Source organism: Pyxicephalus adspersus, chromosome 2, assembly GCF_032062135.1.
Source record: "Pyxicephalus adspersus chromosome 2, UCB_Pads_2.0, whole genome shotgun sequence".
Taxonomy (NCBI): Eukaryota; Metazoa; Chordata; class Amphibia; order Anura; family Pyxicephalidae; genus Pyxicephalus; species Pyxicephalus adspersus.
In genome coordinates this window covers 30,919,023-30,937,438 of record NC_092859.1, presented here as the reverse complement: position 1 = coordinate 30,937,438, position 18,416 = coordinate 30,919,023, and the positions used below count along the sequence as shown (strand labels likewise).

Here is an 18,416-nt window from a genome sequence, read left to right as displayed (position 1 = left end):
CGGGTACTAGATTTACCCGAGGATGATCACAAATGATTATCTACAGGGAAGAACATCTAACACCTGTACAGAGTTTACATGATGCACATTTATTAGGCTCAAAGCCTAACATCTGCTATACAGAGACCACAAGACTGTATACCAAGTCATTTGTTGCAGGTATACTCTTCTTATACATGACCTGGGTATAGAAACATTTCCATTAGACATATTAAATATGTTATAATAAAAACAGTAAAACATTTGCAATGTCTCTTTGTGGTGACATGACCCCTTTCCATTATCTATCAGCAAATAGTCATTACACCCCTGAGCAGTAGTTTAGTTACAGAACATTTGGATACCCTTTACCATTAATATAGGAAATGTCATTTTTTCTATAAGCAGTCAGAACTGCATAGACTATATTCTCTTGTTGCTTTAAACTTTGAGTTGCTTTTGGGACTATAAAGCAATAGATTGTTATGGAAGAAAGGCATGAACTCCTTAGCTTGTTATTGTAAGCATGGCTTTCTGCCTATAATACTTCACCATCAATGGCTTTCATGCTACATAAACTTTATGGATTGCATGGACACTGGTCCATTTAATACGTCCATCACGTTGTCTCTCCCGAGGTCCACAAATTGAATATCATAAAGAAAGACCCACCTCTTCTATAGCACAGCATTCTGATGGTTAATCCTCCAGAGACTTAGGAATGTTTAAAATAACCATGTAGGAGTCACCCCCCTCAAATGTGCTGAAGGTCAAGAAATGAGTAATATTAATGATGAAAGGAACAGTGATTATGTCAGTTGTTTGGGCTCATTAATAATATTCTCACTACAGTTGTTTCTGGTGGATACAGAAATATATGTGTGGGAGAACACTTAACTACCAAAAAATGACTTCTTCGAAAATGGTTACCAGTTTTTATTCCCAATTCTTGAGGTTTACAATGTCATGTATCAACAAATTTCAGAATTATCAGAAAGATATCAAACTCCTTTATAAAAGTCTAAACAGCTAAAAACAAACAGCTTTTTCAGCAATTAATATTATTAAAAATAATAATGAACAGGATTGATATAGCGCCTACATATTACACAGCGCTGTACAATAAATAGGGGTTGCAAATGACAGAGAGATACAGTGACACAGTGGCAATGTCATTAATCTTGAACTTATCCCTGCAGTAAAGGAGTAAAGGAAAAATAGCACAGTGATATGCCCATCTTTCTCCGTGCCCTCTTCTATTGGCACATGAATGGATTGGATTGGTTTAATGCACTGCTTCTCTTACGCCAATTCTTAACTCTGCTGTACAGGGAGTGAAAGTGGCTGAAACCATGTCAAATTCAGGTACTTAAACTTTTGTATAGTACATTAATCATTCCAGTGCTGCGTTTGTTTCTTTATATATTCTGAAAGTGAACTTCAAGTGTCTAGTTTTTGTTTGAATTGGGTGTCACATTTATATTTACCATTTAATTTACCTTTATTATTAGAGGCTCAGCTAATCCCAGATGCCAAGACAACTAGTTCATTTATTTTTATTTCGTTTATTTAAATATTTATAATATTTGTTCTTGTAACCTGTTTTGTTTGTACTTCCATCTTAGTGTGGCAGCAGCTAGGTAAGCTGTCATACCTTCCTTCTTGCATTCTTGTATCTGAAATGTTCTTGCATAGACTGTCCTCACATGGGGTCTCTGAAGGCCTGGACATTGGCCAGATTACTTAACAGAACTGGAATTGAATAAAATGCATAAACATGCCAAAACACTAGGAATTCAGTGAAATGTCTGCAGTTCTATTTTGAGAAATTTGTAAATCGGTAGCCATGATTTTATAACTTGTATAAATATTTGTGGCTATGCCGATTGCAGACTGGTGTACTCTCTAGGCACAATTAAAGTGTATGTAAACTTAATGACTAATTCAGTAAAGGTTTACGGCCACAGACGTTACTATAATACCCCCCTCCAAACTGTGGGGAGGGGGGCCCCCAGTGTAGTCCCGGGCAGGAACTATTTGCTAATGGTGTTCCATTTCTATCCTTCACCTACTCTGCCTTTACTCAGTATGACATATAAAAGGGAAGACATGATTTTCATTATCAGTTTGCTGAGTTTAGCCTGGCACCGCCAAGGGGAGCAGGAAATGATGGCAGCTGTAGGAAAAGTATTGTTGGGAAGGAGCAGGATTGGGAGGCTGGGGTGAGGAAGCCCAGGTAAGAATTGTGCAGAAGGTGCACTATGCTACCTGCTGTATAATGGTATTCTATTGCTTAGGTTTAGATATACTTACATTTCCAGGATGCATGGATCATCTGTCCTTTCTGTAATAACCTGGCAGCTCACACTTTTCTACAATGCTCAAACCAGACATTTTTTTAAGCTGGGTGGGAAGAAATTGTAGAAGTTTGGGTGGTTGCTGATAAGTGCTGGGAGGTACGCCCGGCTAAAAGGGGCTGGGGGGAACACTGTTCTATCTTTGAAGTTTAGTTTTGCTTTAATTCCAAAGGTTAAGTTAATTGCATCGAAGAAAAGGTGGTCAAGACCTTACAGCTCTTTTCCTTTAAAGGAGACAGAGAGCAACAGAACTGAATGACAGTGAAGGAAGGTTCCTGGGAGCAACAAGTCCTCCAAAGAAGAAAAAGCAACCACCCAGCTAGAAGCTCCATGTCACTTCCACAACTATTACTATGTGGAAACGCATGCTCAAAATGGTTCCAAATTGCTCCTACTCAGCTGAATTTGAATGACTGACAGTCTGATTGGGCCGTTGTGACGTATGTACAAACATATTGTGTTGTCAGCCCCATAATCAGGAAGGAGATAACATTTCAAGCAAATCAGTGGACATTTTTTCTGTACCTATTTTTCTTGCAATGTAACACATTTCAACTGTGTTGTGTCTGCAAAAGAAATAAATTAGGGCTCTCAGCGTCAAACTACTAGCCTTTTCTTAAATTAATCCTTATCAGACAGCTAGGTCAGATGCCTATATTAGACAAATGTAGCTGCCAAGCACTTTAGTGAACTTTATGTGCTTTTTTAATGTCACAATGCATTTTGTAATGTATTAAATACTTATTCCAAAATATTTTGTATAGAAAATATAAAACAAAAGTTTCAAAATATAATCTTTCTGAAATAAATCTGATAGAAGAACCAAATAGAGTTTGATGGGTATTTAGTGAGTGCAAATAAAAAAAATCATAATAATCCCTTTGCAACTTGAGCACCCCACATACTAAGATGCATGGAAATGATTTTTAAAGACACTAAGAACACTAGGTGTAGCATATCAAGACGTGTGCCTGCATCTATTATCCCAAGCCATGATTTTTGGGAGCTGACCCTGTAATTGCCCTGGGGGTCAGGACTATAACAAGTCTAGGCACAGAGGGGAGGACTGTTTTGTCTTTGTAAGGTGGTGTTCATGATTCTTGGAGAAACATAAATAATTATAGTCTTTTCTTCTTAGCAGAGTCCCTTATCTGTCTGATAAACTCTTTGTGTCCTGACCCCATGGTTACTGTGTAAGTTAGACATGTCTGCTGTCATGGTAACAGATCCTATTTTACCTGGTTTGTAGACAGGCTGGGAGGTGAGAGACTGGTGCCGCTTATCCTTTGCACAGCGCACCTCTTCATTTAACTCTTGTTTAATAGTTGTTCAGTTTGCAGGGCAAACAAGGCCATTCAGACTATTTAGGCCTGCGAATGTGATGTAGGCATACTCTAAGTAAATTTTTATCCAGTCCACAATACAGAACCATGTGTGCAGGCTTGCTTGGCATGGTACGTTTTCATTGTGCGATCTCGAGATTAGGCATAGGTACATAGGCTTAAAACAAATCATGTCTGTAGAGTTTAAACAAAAATAAAAAATAAAAACCTGAATCATTACAACTATAACCCAACAGAGAAAAATATAACCCAACAAAAATGGGGACCACTGTACTCTCAAGATCCAATGAAGTATATGTCAAGCCAAAAACATTTATCATAGATTTGGATAGAATGGAGGAAGAATTGGAATTCCTTATGGTTTCTTTTTTATTATGGTGTTCCTTAGAGAGATTTGACCTCATTTACTACACTGCTGACAATAGTATCACCAGAAAATCTGCAAGAGGTACACAGACAGAAAACAAGTCTGAAGGGTTCTAATCCTCCCCACTCTATTCAAAGCTAAGAAATAGATATGTGGCTTGACATACATTTTGGAATCTTTTCATATATGTTTTTACCCAAAATTTTTCCAAAATATATTCATTTTTCCCATTGTATTCCATTAGAAATTGTATGAATCAAGGTTTAGAAAAAGTTGGGTAAATCCAAAAACAAATAAAACTAGACCACTTTGGCCAATCCTCTATGTTGGCAATTACAGTCTATTCCCCCATGGGTAGAGAAAGTGTTTTAGGGTTTGTTTCTAGTTTTCCAGAGAACGGCTAAATGGTTCCTGCCCTGCTGACAGCAGTTAAACCAGACAAGAAATTGGAAAAGAGGTACAGAAAGAAAACAAGTATAAAGAATATTGTCTTCCTTTCTATCCAAAACTAAAAAATGTCCTTTTTAAATGTTTTCACCCAAGATTCACCCACAATTTACCACTTTAGATCAATCCTCTATGTCAGGGGTGTCAAACTCTGTCCCGAGGGCCAAATCTGGCCTTCAGGTCCTTTTTTTTGGCCCACCAAAGAATTCTGAAAATGAACTACATCTGGCCCACCCGCCCGCGTTACCACCTCACATCATCATTTCCAACACATGCAATACATAGACATTATTCCTGTACACCCATCATGTGACACAAAGCCTAGGCAATGATCACATGGTGCCTGATTACCAGGGCATTGTGTTGGTTTCAATCTATTGGAGACTGCATAGTGTAATATTTAGCGTCAGACAAACTTGTGATGTGAGAGGATGAACAATACACAGGCTGCATAGAAAGATAAAAATTAGTCTTTTCAACCCTAAAGTGTGTGTAGAGGGGTTTGTTTGTTTTGATGAAGTAGTAAACTTTTCAAGTAAAAATTTCAAGTTTGGCCCCCGACTTGGTCTGTTAATTTTCGGCCCTCTGTGTATTTGAGATTGACACCCCTGCTTTAAGTTATACATTACTGACTTATCCCTTTTGGGAAGTGTAAGTGTTTTAGGGTTTGTTTTCACTGGCCATACTGTGATGCTTTTTTCCATGTTTTCCAATAAAGGTTAAAACCAAAGATGTAAGAAAATTGTTGTTTCCAACAGACATTGTTCTTAAATCCTTGCTGATGCATTTCTGGAATGTTACCCTGCATTTTGCTTTTTAAACCTATTAAAGGTGGACCCAAGAACACAGCTGGTTGGAATGAGCTGTGAATGAAGGATTCTCTAACCGAAAATTAAAGGAGGATTCCTGTCAAGGTACTAAGGTAGGAAAAAAGGACTTTCATTAACCTTTTTATTTAGGCTTTTTTTTTATACACACCATTAAGGCTATGTTCAAACTAGCAGCAAGGTTGCAGCGTATGTACTGCTTCCCAAGGATAGGAACCACTGCTTTGGAGAAAATGCTGCTTGTACCATCTACCAGTGGCATGTCAATTGAAAATGAATGGGGTTGGCAGTAAGCATTTCACTACTGTTCACTGACGCCCAATGTCAAATGTGCAAGCGTTGGTTCTTTAAGAAGGAGAGGAGCAGTGCAAGTCACTGGCAAAATGCTTGGCCAATTAAACCATATACTGTAATAAAGTGATTGCCTAAAAACATGCATCTGCCACTATAGGTTTGATCAACCACCTTTATTCAAATGATGCAGCTAGGACATAAACGAACAGCTTTAATAAAGGTTATTTAAAAAAAAACATTATTAGAACAAAATAATATATAAATGAATCCGATTGATTTGGAATCAATTTAGAAACCTTTGATTATATTTCCTTGTGTCATCAAAACCATTAATTTCTGGTTTTGATTTCAGATATATTAGGTTGTTACGTGCGTCTGACTTTATCTAATGTCTGTGTTGCTTATATAAAGGTAACACGTTATTTTGGATAGAAGGTTAAGGCACTTTATAACTCAAAGTAGGCAAATGACACGCTTGAGCTATTCCCCAGTTTGCAGACAATAAAAAAGTGAATATGCAATAAATGATTGGTTCAACCAGCAAAAGCTTTCTTTCACAATTACATTTATATTAGCTTTGAAAAAAAAACACATTAATTATGGGCTGGATGAAGGTTTAATGCAAAATAACACTTTTTAATAAAAAACATTTGAATAGTTAAATGATATATTTTAATAGGGGTGTGTGCATCCACACTTGGTTCTGAAAGAGGGACAATTCATCCAATTCATGGACAGTGGAGGTATGGTTAGAGTATAAGAACTAGCTTTTTTGTTATTGCTGGCCATATCAGAGATTACCCCTTGCTGTTTTGTGGTGAATATTGTCTCTGAAGCAAAGGAAAGGAAGAGCCAACATTTTGAGTTGTCACTAAATCAGAAGAGAATTATTATTATTAATTATAGGGATATTGGTTCACTTGGCCTGGGTGTTCTTTAACCCACAAATGAACTTGGGCTGGAGCATGAAACATTGAAAATGTCAGGATAGCATTAGGGAGAAGGTGAGTATTGCATCAAAAACTTCATTTTTGTATTTTAATTTTTTTTTTTTTTAATAGAATCTGGTATTGGGGTATAATATAGAGGTCTATTCAGCAGACAAACAGTTACAAGTTTACAGACTCAAACAGCAGGTGGTACTGTGTACCAGGAGTGATAATACCAGTTTTGGCTCAGGCAGCCTGGGACTTTCAGCAACTTTACGTACATGAAATTTGGCCTTTCTCAGCTGGCGGAGTTTACTTTAAATGTGGTTTGCTCCAGTTTTATTACCATGTGCTTTGCTCATTGAAATGCAAATTAGTGCTCATGGGTTTTTAGCTGACACACCCTATAGCATCTCTTTTTCCTCCTCAGTTATTGCAAAAGACCTACTCCCCCTCTTCACAATTCCATGTGTCTGACTTTTTGTGCTGGCCTTTGCCCGTGTTCCACTGTACAGTAGTAAAGGAAAGCTTTTCAGTGCCAATAAAAAAGCAGAGTTAACCTCCGAATACAGTATGTAGCTGTTTGAAATTTCTGACCTGGAAGTGTAACAGGACCTCATTGGCTGGCCCAGTCCACGGAAAAAATTTGCTCACAGTTGGCTTAGATCAATAGGACACGTTTTGTATGAGGTCTGAAAATTGTTTGTCAGAAGAAAAACTGTCAGTAGGTGGCAGTAAGACAGTTAACAAGGAAATCAAGACCTAGGGAAAAAAATACAAATTTTATTTTATTGTATATATTCTGTATTATGCACATCTTGGATATAGGCACCCATGTTTGGTGAATGCAAAAAACAAAGTTACATTTCCATTAGGTAATCCAATCCTATAAAAAAGTAAGGGATTTTTTTTAAACTGCATTTAAAATAGACTATGCAAAGACATCATTCTAAGCAACCATCTATACAAAATGGTCGGAATATCTCCTGTGAGCATTCAAAGCCTACTCATTGCCATATGGAAAAGAACAATTCTGATCTAACCCCCTTACCTAAAATGACTGCCTTTAAAAAAGAGTTATTCCTTCTGCCCTAGACCTTTGCTCACCTGAGGAGCTAAGCTTGCTAATAAATCTTCTGCATCCAACACTTCTGGGAATGTCAGACACCTGGTATTCTGTGATTCCATCAGCAAACTTCTACTTCACTACTGTAATGATGTTGGGATCCGCAGATGGAACAACAGAATACAGAGGGGAAGTGGAGTGCAGGTTCTCATAAGTGTCTAATTCTGAAGATTCTTTGACAGCTGTAGCTCCCAAACAGAGCACACATACAGTAAGTATTACCATTTTCTTTACTGACAGCCCCTATCAAAAGAATATATGTTCCTTAAATATTATTTACACTAGGAGAATCATGTAGGCTGCCATTGTTCCAAAAATTCTAGTTGACTGCAAGTCATGTTGATCTTCAGACTTCAGTACATTTTCAACTATTGAACTTGAATATGCATGGTCAGGAATTAGTAAAATCATTAGATCAGTGTTATGAGTTCCTTGAGCAATGAGCAGTTTGTTCCTCTCAGGTCAGTTCATCTGACACAAATGATCTTTTTGGCTATCTATAAAGGTGACATAGCAATTAAAGAAGCACTCTTTCCACTGACACCATGCTAATGTACTGTGGGCTGTAGATATAATAATTATACAAGGGATTCCCTAATACCTGAAATTATTTCAGTGGTTCCTCCATGTTGGGAAACACTGCATTAGATCAACATGGCAGCCAGGCAACTAGTAAACCAGTAGTCTGTATATTTCTAAAAGCATGTGTTTTCTATAGTCTGGCAACAAGTAATCAATTGAAATGTTTATGAGTGTAAATAATAGATGTACAATGTATGTACAGTAGATGTAGATGTATGTAGATGTAGGTGTTCCAATTTAAAAATTGCAGCTTTTCCTCAGTGGCATTGGCAGTTTACAAAATAATTATTTTACCGGTGGTTGTTGTAGCCCACTTCCTGTCATTGCTGGGTGCAATATTTCCCCCTTTCCAATGACACCCAATGGCACCCAATGGCACCATTTCCTGCACCATGGCACCCTGCTCACACTCTTCAATGATGTGTTGAAAGCTACCCACCTATGAAAAAGGTTATAATCACCACTAGAAGGACTTATCTGAAGGCACATATAAAAGGTAGGTAAAAACTGACAGCCATGGTGGGCAGTGAAATCAGATGAACAATGAGGGCGAGGGGGGAATTAACAAATTCTGCTCCTACACCAGCATGAATGCCTAGAACAAAAGACATTGCATGAACTGAACCCCTATTTGCTGGGGCCTAGGAGCCAAATGAAGCTCAGCTACAGGGCAGATGCTGGTACTTCTAATTCCTCAATAGAAAATGTAAATAAAAGCCAGATATATAGATCAGGAAACAATACAGGCCATATCTCAGTGTTGTATTATACTTGACTTAATTTATAATTATATTAATTGAATATCCTCTCTCCAATAATTTCAGTATCTGCGTTGAATCTTAGACATTCTATGTACTTGGACTGGAGTTAAATATTTCTTTTCCTTATTTTCTTTGGCCCTAACCTTTACTGGCTTATGTGTCTGTGTGAGAAATTGAATAAAATTTGAATGCTTATGTTATATACTTCCAATGGTAATATAGTTAACAGACCCATACATTATGCACTAAATCTTGCTATGGGAAAAATAAACCCCAACTCCACTTTCTCCTTTTTCTTCTCCCTTTTGACCACCCTCTCCACAATTATTAATAATATTTATTTTTGGGAAACTTACCTTACCTGAGCAGGCCATGCATTGGCAGGAAGTAAATAAAATATAAGAAAGTGGAGTTGGACTACAAAATATAAATCCAGGCATGATAGGAATACAAGGAATATTGTTTTACCTGCCAAAGGATTTGTCATTTGTTCACCCAGTCATACTTCACACAGCTTGGCAACACTGTGAAGCCAGGAAAATCATTCTATTGCATCCTGGGCCCCCTACTTACTTGTTGGACAGCAGTGACAATGTTCAATCTTTGTACAACAAAAAGACAAAAAACAGATAAGTGATACAGATCATGCCAAGAAATAGTTGGTGTCATCTGTCTGACTATTCAGTGCCACAGAGATACTAATTTTAAATCTTGCTAAATAAAAGTTTCTTTAGTAGCAGTTGGCCTGGTGTTTTTTGTTCAAAGCGATTCTTTCTGCAAAAAAGGGCAGGGTTTTCTGATATTATCACTCTACTACTTGTCGATCTGAACGGTTATCCATCAAGTGACTAAGCTGCTTTAAAGGAAACCTGTACTAAGATAAATACACGGGCTACCATCGCTAACAGCCTTTACGAAAAAAGGAATTGACTGGTAGCCATGTTGATCCTTTGACCTTGAACATACTGCTTGCTTTCAGGATAATCTGTATGTGCTTAGAGAAGCCTTTTTATGACCTTTTTAACATTGGAGAACCCTTGAAAATAACTTTCAGGTCCTTAGAAACCCCTGCTATAATTACTATATTCACAGCTCACAGTATATTAACATAGCGGTAAGTGGGAAAAATGTCTCTTACAATCACGGGTCAGAGGGAAGAATGCCACCCTTATACATAGCCAAAAAGATTATTGGTGTCAAGGTAAAATAAAACCTGAGAGTCACAAATTGCTCATTGGAACCCTTAGTTACCTTTGGAGGACCCTAATTGAAAAACACTGACTTGGAGGTACTTTGAAATTGTTAGTGTTTTCATTTGTTTTATTAAACTTTTCAATACTTCCCTATTTGAGTTTTTTTTTATTTCTATACAAGATCTAATTCATTCAACTTTTCTGTAGCTGGTAATATGACCGCTTCATTCTTTGGTTTATAATGGGGAATGACCAGGATAAAGCTCACTAACCTCCTGATAAGCTTTGTTCCTATTTGATGTCTTAATACCAGCACTGACATGCAAATGTGTCTTCTGGTGGTGTGTTTCTACTTCATATATTTGCAGATGTAAACAAATGAAACCACTGATTTTGGGAAGGTTTTAGACGCAGATTTATTTTACCTTTTTCTGTTGATACGCATTGCTGCTAAAGTTTTTTTTTTACAGTCAGCAGTCTCTTCCACTGTAAGTTATTTCTTCGTAAAATACCTCCATATGCCCTCTGTACACAAGATCTAAAAAAAAAGAATTTTAAAACTCAATGGTGTCACTCAGGGCCTGGAAATCTGTGGTTTGTAATTCTGACATGGTTGTTTATGTGTCATAACCACAGTCATTAGGAGACTTTCTGGGGATGTGTGCTTTTGGATGTGTTCATCAGTTTGAGTGAAGTGGATCATCTCAGCTAAGGGTTGTGGCGTATAAAAAAAAAAAACAACAGGACTAAAAGAAAGTAATTTGTATTTAGGAGGGGGCCCAGCTAAAACATTTATTCCAAAGAATCAACAGTACTGCAGGCTGATCCGTACTTCAAGTATATATATACCCAATCACTAAAATGTCAAATATGCTTAAAAATGGCAAACATGTTAATGTCATTTCAAAAGTTATCTTTAGTTAACATGTGCTTCTTTTCATAAAAAAATCTAACCTGGCAATTCTACATTATGGTAGGGGAAGTGTTAAAAATCAAGCAGTTTAAGAAATTTGGAACTTATGTTTGTGGGGAGTCGATCCAGGAAGAGAGGGGTCCCACAGGTCTGGTGGTATGGAGTTCTTTCTCCTAGGGACAGTTAGAGGTTATTTAACACTGGTCGATGACTTCCACCATCCTCCCCCACTTTTTTAGTTAATTGGAACTTTTGGGGGATTTTTGATTGTTTTAGCAGCTTGGTGAATGATATGACTTTTTAATGCATGTAAGTTGAGATGATGGTGGGGTATATAGCCACATTTTATTCTGTTGGAAAAGGGTTTGCTGTGTTTGTGGGTATTATTATTATTAATATTATTATTAATAATAAACAGTATTAACGCCAGCATAACACGCAGCACTGTTCATTAAATAGGGGTATGGCATGTATGTCACCAAAGCGGGCCTTAAGTATGGAAGACAGACTTACCCTATTGTTTGGGCTGCAAAGACCTTTACTCCCTGGTTTAGAATTAGTATTACTTATGAAAGTGTTTTTGTACTTAACATGTTTACTTAAGCCTTTGCCAATAAAAAGGCTGCTGTGGCCAAAGAAATCTAAAATGAATGTGTTTTTTTTAAATATTTTGGGAATATTCTTTTAAAGAGTGTGTTTTATGGGGTTAACTGGACTAATGTCTCAAATATAATCTAGCCACTGATCTTTTGGTATTGGTATGCATTCTGCACTGTTTTGTCTGCATCAACCAACTGTTTTTCTACATTGTCAGCCTGTTATACATTTATTCAATAAAAACTACAAGTAGTGATGTGGACATACAAAGCAGAAATATGTTTCACTGTTGTCAGTATCAGAAAACCCATGCAATGGAGCAAATGATGGGGTGCATGTCGACAGGACATAAAACCGAAGTAGCTGCAGAAAAAAAAAAGAGCAAACAAAAATTGTATGGAAAAAGCAATGGTTGATGATGCACAATACTGTAGCAAATGAAATGTTATTTATTTTGGGTTTACATTTACTTTCAAGAAGCGCTGGGATCAGCAAGAAATGCATAAGAGTTTGTAATCCTGTTTACTATGGTAAAGTGAAGAAGATTTCCAGTTATCCAGGACATGGGGTGATCCATTTTAGTATTGAAAAACAATTAATTACATGCACCAATAATATGAAAAATACACCTGAGGTTCTTTTACAGAACTGTAACTATTTACACTGAAGTTTATTGTTGACTGGTTCTGTAATATTTTTGCAATGAGTTCGTGAATTCTTTGTTTCATAAAGTCTGTTACTTTATGTCTGCATGCATGAAAACTATTCTGAACGGCACTTCAAATAGGCCAAATTTGTGGAAAAGTATAGATCCAGGTTGGGCTATAAAAGAATATCCAGAACTTTGAATATTCCACTGAGCACCAATTTATTAGTTATTACAAAATGGAAAGAATATGGCATCACTACACATCTGACAAGAGACAAGGAGGGCATTAATAGTAAAATTAACAAAGACACCAAAATGAATGCCAAAGTTACAAAGATCCACAGCTGGTGGGAGATAGGAGTATTTACTCATAGGATCACAGTAAGCTATTTTCCCAGATGGCAGTGTTTCATGGGTGAGTTTTGTGTAGCAGACTCCCCAAACACATGGAAGAAGGTTCTTCGGTTAGATGAGACTTAAACTTAACTCTCCAACCATAATAGTAGACACGCTATGTAGTGCAAACCCAACACTTCTCACACCACCACGGTGAAACATGGTGGTGCTGGCATCATGCTGTGGGGATGAGGGGATAGAACTACAAGACTGAAAAAAAGATGGATGGCAGTTGCCACTGGGACAAACGTTCACCTGCTGGAAACGTTCCAGCAGGAAAATGATCCTAAAATACTGCTAAAGCTACCCTGGATTTGGCTGTAAAATATAAAAAATCACAAAAAAAATGTTTTTGCACAAAGTAGCAGGAGAAGGATGTGATAGGGAAATTAATATTCACCATTTTTATTACAAGTTATTAAAAAAATAAAGGAAGACAGATAAAAAATTGCTAGTATTTAAAGTATACATAATAAATCATAAGCTTGCTCAGGAATAACGTACAATATGAAGAGATGCTGGAACTACAGGTACATTAATCCCTGGAACTCCAGGTACATTACTCCAAAGTTTCTAAAAGAGCCATCAAAATAATTACGCACATATATTTATGTCACATAAATCTTCTTAAAATATTGTTGCAATAACTAGTAGTTTAAAATGACAAATGTGCATGTCAAGCTGAGACATGTCATTTGAATCCTCTGGGTATGGTAAAAAGGTTGATGTGTTAAACATCCAGATTCTCTTAGCAGTTACAAGCCACAATGAAGAATAAAGGATCTGGCCATTGAAATTTATTGTGATCAACTTAGAAACAAATCAATCACTGCTCTTTCCATGACATCACAAATAGTAACAAGAGTAGTAGCAGCCAAACCACCATTTTCCCCTTAATTCTTGCAGTGACCAGTGACAGAACACAATTCTGGAATATAAGTCTTCTTCAGCTCTGCTCATGCAGATCCAGGCTCTCTGAGACAAGACCCATTTTGTGTGAGCTTTACGGCTCTAAGGTGATGCCTGATTTTTCCATGCGGCTAGCAGAAAACGTGAACTGACATGGCTATTACATGTTCATGAATGGACCCTCTTTATTTAAGATGTTTCCACTCTAGCACGGAGCTAAAAAAAAAAAAAAGCGAGAAAGAAAACAACTTCAGAAGTCGTGACTGCTCTGTAGTGTTTCCAATTGATGTGTCAGCAGGTCTTTTTATATAAAGCCAGGCTAATTGGTTAAAATGACCATACATGGTCAAATTAGCCCTGGAAAGCTCATATGTATATTTCAAATTAAGTGATTTGTCAAAAGGGCTTTTTTGGATTGACATTGTTTTCAATTAGTTAAAACCCCAATTACAATTCTAAATTAATTTGGGAGTAGGGGAGGTATATAACATCTGAGGGGGGTGGATTTCCTTTTACATCCTGTGAATAAAGAAAATGAGGGGACATCCGTCTAGTGGCAACACAAATGGCAACAACACACTTTTTTCAGTAAAATAGCAAAAAGAATAGAAGAGATGGTAGTGATGTGAAATTTTTCTAAGGTGTCAACAAGGCCAATAAGAACCCACCAGAAGTAGTTATTCATCTCAAGTATATCCAAAACTAAATTTCTCCTGGAGTTGGACTTTAAATAAACTTATGCCATGATACCCTGATCAAAGCTGAGAAACAAATATATATAATACTAAAAGCAGAATAAACACTGAAGTGGAGATCAAATAAACACTGCCAAATCTTCCTGTATCTAAAAAAGACCTCAAAACTTAAATGAACAATATTGTTCAAACAATGAAAATATTCACTGCCTAGCCAAAAAAAGTCACACACACTAATATTTTGTTGGACAATGTTTAGCTTTGATGACAGCATGCATACACTGCAGTATCATTCCTATAATTCTCACTGAGGCCTGGTGGACAATCAATGTATGAAAACGATGTCTCATACACCCTGAATCACTCTTTCATATTTATTCCTGATGAATCCTGGAATTGTCATCTCTGTCAGGGAGAAAAAAAATAATTGATGGAAATATCTGGCCATTTAGTGTAGTCAGATGGCTTCATTTGTTTTGGACACATAGCATTGCTGAACCTAAACTTGACCAACTGAAGAAACCCCAGATCATAACTCTGCCTAAAGCATGGGCACTTTGGGCACAAAGGAACTGATTTCTGGAAGCTGCATCCAATAAAAGTCAGACTACCATCTTGGTAGAAGCAGAGCTTTACTTCCCCATGTCAGTATCTCCAGCAAGGAGAACAATGAGAAGCAGAGCAATGATATTACCATATCCCCTAAATCTTAATCTCGAGGACAGCAGTGCCCTACATAATGTCACACTACAGTTATACAGCTTTGAGTGTACCATTTCCAGGTAGTAACTCACACTATACATAACACTGATTATGTGCTATAGTTAAAGCTCTTGTTTAAAACCTAACTCAATTTTTCTTTTTTTGGTGAAAAAACTATGGCTTTCAGTAGGTAAAAAAGCAGTATCTGAAAATCTCACTCCACCTTTGTTCTCCACAGATTACCACTCTACAATGCAACACCTCCTCTCTTCTGGGTTAGGTAATTCCTCACATCATTCAGCCCACTTCCTGTGAGCCCAGGACATCAACGACTCACCCGCTGAAGGTACACTATCAAGCTCCTCTGGGTTCACAGAAGAATGCAGCAGACACCAGCAAAACCTCATTACACGAGGATCTGTCCACAACTGGAGGAGGAATAGAACCTGTGACATCACTGGACTGCTGTAAAAAAAGGTATTGTATCCAATAAAAACATAAAAAAGTTGCAAGGGGATGAAAAACAAAAAAACAATGCCCAGTATAAAATCCACTATAGGTGTTTGAAAAAAAGGCATCACTCTGGAAGTGTACAGGATGAAGATCAGATAAATGGAGGGTACAAGCTCTCGATGCCTACATGGTGTTCTCCTCAGCCCCTTTTAGCTGGGTGAACCATCCAGCACTTTTCAGTAACCACCAAGCTGTTTTTGGGTGCTTAGTGAAGAGCTGGATCACAACACAGTGGATGCCACCCACCTACAATATGAAACCATAAAAAAGTTGCAAGGGGGTGCAAAAACAGAGAACAGATGCCCAGTAAGAAGTTTAAATTAATTGAGAAAACTTCTATAGTATTTTGAAAACTTTAATTTTTTTCCTGTGTAAGTGACAGTACAATGTTCCTTTAAGAGTTACACCTTTGCTCAAAGTAAATTACCAGCTGGCGACAGCAGGGTCACTTGCTGGGTTATCTGAGGACAGACTTTCCTGCTATGTTAATAATATCTAATTCATTTATTTTTTATATGTGAGCAGAGAGATAAGTTTATGACATTCTTCATGCCTTTTCTGCTACTGTACTGTGTTGCATAATTCAAACAGAAAAGATCTAAGCTTGGCCTGTCTGGTAAGGCTTTCCCACACTGAAAGGGCCCCTTTCATCAATCTCGCATTTAAATAGAAGATTGCTCTCAGTTCCAGAGATTTTGCCATGTGCATTTTTTTGCTATATTTGAATGTGAATTGTTGCTTTACTTTGAACTCCTATTAATAGTTTGTTACTGGTGGCATTGGACCCTCAACAGATGTTGCTGTGGGTTTGGGGACAGCTTGGGTGTCCCATATTAGCTATTAGGGTTTAAATATTGATATTATTGTTTTTAGCTGAAACAGTTAAAGATCAGCCCTTACACTAGAGGTGTCATTTTAAACTTATTTGGGTCCATTTAATCCATGCATTGTATTAACACACATGCATTTACACAACAGGTTACTGTACTGGAGCATGTTGTGTAAAAGCAATCCATTCTCACATGAACTGTTTTTTTAATTCAGGCAATGAACAGTCATGGTCTGCTGTGATACACTAAAATGTAATTGCATTGTGATGTTCTTCCTATATAAAATAAATAGAAGGCAGTAGTGTCTTAGATGTACAGTAAGGCACAGTAGTGCCTAGGCTCCCATTTATTTACCACGAAGTGCACTGCTAATTTACCGACAAAATGTGCTGCTTAGGCAAAATGAACATTTTCCTATTTTTCCCCCATTTTCCCTACCAGATAACAAATCTTCACTTTATTTCAGGTCACGTTTATATTTTTAACTTTTACTACCTGCAGTTTGTGCTATCCACAGAAGTTATTGCTCCCTTCTCATTATCTGGCTGCAGATTTATTTTTATAAACCATTTAGGAAAACAAAATCTTGAAATTGCTGGCATCTAATTTACCTGAATGTAATGTCCTATGACTTTTACGGGCAAAATGTTAACTACAACCGTGAATAGGCAATGTATGGAGATGAAACAACTGAACTTTATCCTATATATAACTCATTAGAATAATTGCTGCTTCCTTATAAATTCGCATGTAGCCGTGAGAAACATTCTTATGATTAGCCTGCATTGATTTTCCTATTGTTTTTCAGTAACACTTTTGTGAATTACACCTTATCTGGTAATTACACATTGCTGTTATGGAGCGGCTGCAATTAAATCCTATCAATGACTGCAGGCATTCGTTTGCCCTCTAAGCGTTCATTACATCCCCCGCTCTCTATACCGACTTTGTATAACTATACATCCTTCTCTGTATACACTACAACGTCTGCTCTGCCTAGATTTATATTCAGCTCTTATTAGTACAACCAGAATGTTTTTCTATTTTAAATTCCTGTAAGTCTAAAGTACAACTAAGCCCAGAGAAAAAAATACATTTTATCCTTTTATAATAATTATTATTATATATAATAATTTTGTTTACAAGCTTAAAACGCAATTGATGTTTATTTTAAAGCTGAACTTTAGCCATACCTTCAGTTTTGCCCAGTTGTACAGGCTATTGTCCCATATCAAAATTACTTACTGGGTTTTACTGCCCATTGTCAGCTTCTCACAGTGAACATTAGATTCTGCAGCAAGTCAGACTGATCCCATCTCATCTTTTTGCTCAAGAACATTCAACATAAGGAAAGAAAAAACCTTCCATTGGGACACGTGTACTTTAAGTCTTTTTTTGGAAATATGCTCTTTGAATCTCCCTGCTGTTTCCTGAATAATCATATAGGGTTTCTGGTCATAAGGGTGTCAGTTTTGAGGAGACAAAGCCCTGCCTCTACCAAGATAGCTACCTTGGCAGAAGATGGCATGATCAGTCAGTATTAGGGGTAAGATCATCATATGGGTTATACTGATAACTAATCCTTTGAACTCTATATGCATTCATCCATACCTTAAAAAATGTTTGTATTACACTTCTCACAAACATTTCTTTTTCCATAACTACTGCTTTCAAAAACAGCTGGGCTCTTACTACACTATATAGCCAGTAAAGTACACCAATATTCAAAGAATGCAGTTCTGCACCAATGTGTGTTACCTCCGCTTTTTTTCTGGCCACACTGGCTTTACTCTTCCCTTAGGAAGTCCTTGTTTCAAGGTGTGTCTACCTAAAAGAAGACAGACCACAGGGTTTACAGATGGGCAAACTTTTTCCGACAACATAAAGGAGAGACCAGCCAATAAATAAGCCACCGCTGCTGTCTGTTGGTGATGTCACAAAAAGTGAGAGGGGGGGGGGGACAATTTGCCCTTCACTGCGAGCACCCATGTATTTAGGAGCATTTCT

The 18,416-nt window shown here is 37.2% G+C and overlaps 1 long non-coding RNA gene across 8 annotated transcripts in view; it reads right to left on the bottom strand.

The window, feature by feature from the left end:
- Positions 1 to 900: 900 nt before the first annotated feature.
- The window catches only part of LOC140323310 (uncharacterized), an 87,545-nt gene continuing 70,029 nt past the window's right edge, over positions 901 to 18,416 (bottom strand). Inside the window, exons 5-8 of one of the 8 annotated variants that reach the window (XR_011919340.1) lie at positions 15,404 to 15,531; positions 10,631 to 10,743; positions 8,546 to 9,613; positions 901 to 7,305 (exon numbers count right to left, since the gene is read on the bottom strand). This is a non-coding gene — a long non-coding RNA (uncharacterized lncRNA). The remainder of the gene's footprint in view (positions 7,306 to 8,545; positions 9,614 to 10,630; positions 10,744 to 15,403; positions 15,532 to 18,416) is intronic. The other 7 variants (XR_011919342.1, XR_011919339.1, XR_011919336.1 and 4 more) reach the window with 7 other exon arrangements.